This window comes from Schistocerca gregaria, unplaced genomic scaffold (genome assembly GCF_023897955.1).
Source record: "Schistocerca gregaria isolate iqSchGreg1 unplaced genomic scaffold, iqSchGreg1.2 ptg001270l, whole genome shotgun sequence".
Taxonomy (NCBI): Eukaryota; Metazoa; Arthropoda; class Insecta; order Orthoptera; family Acrididae; genus Schistocerca; species Schistocerca gregaria.
The window spans coordinates 10,813-12,500 of NW_026062584.1; positions in this window are offsets into that span (position 1 = coordinate 10,813).

Below are 1,688 nucleotides of genomic sequence, written 5' to 3' on the forward strand. Positions count from 1 at the left end.
TAACCCACGTTGTCCCTTAACCTAACCCACGTTGTCCCTTAACGTAACCCACGTTGTCCCTTAACCTAACCCACGTTGTCCCTTAACCTAACCCACGTTGTCCCTTAACCTAACCCACGTTGTCCCTTAACCTAACCCACGTTGTCCCTTAACCTAACCCACGTTGTCCCTTAACCTAACCCACGTTGTCCCTTAACCTAACCCACGTTGTCCCTTAACCTAACCCACGTTGTCCCTTAACCTAACCCACGTTGTCCCTTAACCTAACCCACGTTGTCCCTTAACCTAACCCACGTTGTCCCTTAACCTAACCCACGTTGTCCCTTAACCTAACCCACGTTGTCCCTTAACCTAACCCACGTTGTCCCTTAACCTAACCCACGTTGTCCCTTAACCTAACCCACGTTGTCCCTTAACCTAACCCACGTTGTCCCTTAACCTAACCCACGTTGTCCCTTTGCCTAACATAGTTCACTGCTCGGAATCTCTGGTGTCGTTGTTATCCTCATGTAGATGTCTTGCGAGTGTTGCTTACTTTCCACATATTCCTGCTATCCACTGTCAATTGTACTGCAATAGGACTATATCGCCGACCCCCCCCCTCCCCCCCCTCTGTCCCCCTCTGTCCCCCTCTTTGTGTCTCTGTCCTCTCAAGCTGGTCGGTCTGGCGTTTGAGTGTTAAATGAGCCTCGCAGCTGTTCAGTTGCATTCAGATGTCGACGCCCTCAGTGTACGTCGTGGTATGGTCTGTGTCCATTGTCCGCTGATGTCGTACGCGTAACCCACACGCTGTACCGATCATCGGTCGTTACGTACAGAGTGAAGTAGTGTGATACGTGTGACCGTACGCTGGCTGTGCCCAACGGTGTCGAATCTCAATTTCCATATGTTGTGCTTGATGCTACTTGTCTCGTCTCCCAATAACAGCTAGGTTGCACTGTGGTACGCCGTAGAGGCGTGTGGGAGGAACGTACGAACGCATTGTATGTCACCCTGGGTCGCTGGGGGTGGTGGTGCGGTGAGTCAGGTCAGGTCAGGTCAGCGTGAGCCGTCTGATGTAGTGACGCGTGTATTCCGACTTTGTCGTATTGCCTCACACAAAGTGCTACCCTGGTGGACCGCGTTCCATATCTGGGACATGCCGCAGATGCCGGTTGACAGTGGATCGCGGAAGGTACATCGCATACGTGCGCGGGCCACCTTCCACGTGTTCTCTTCTGCACATGTCGCAGTGTGTATGTGGTCTGATGTAGCGTGTCGTGACACATGACATCCTGGCATGCAAGAATTGTTGAATTCGCAAATGTAGGTGGACATCTACGTTTACTGCCCAAGATACGCAAATGAACTGGAAATCCGTTGTTGAGCGGTTGTTCACGCTGGAGGTGAATCTGTGATGGCGACGATCGGTACAGCTATTAACCGGTTGTTTCAGCGGTACCCGCCACATCCACACGCGTGACTAGGCCCATGTGGGTATGAAGCGATACGCGGCGGTGGCTTGGTGGGACTGTTCCCGGCCGGTGAAGGGGGGCCGCCCGGCGTGTTGGCCGCGCGCTGCGTGGGCGCACGCGCAACAGGCGGCTGGTGGGGGGCGCCGAGTGGCAGGAGCGCCAGCCGACGGGCCCGGCAGGCGGCGCAGCTACGCTGCGGCGCACCCTGCACGCGGCGCCTGGCGGCCAAAGTTG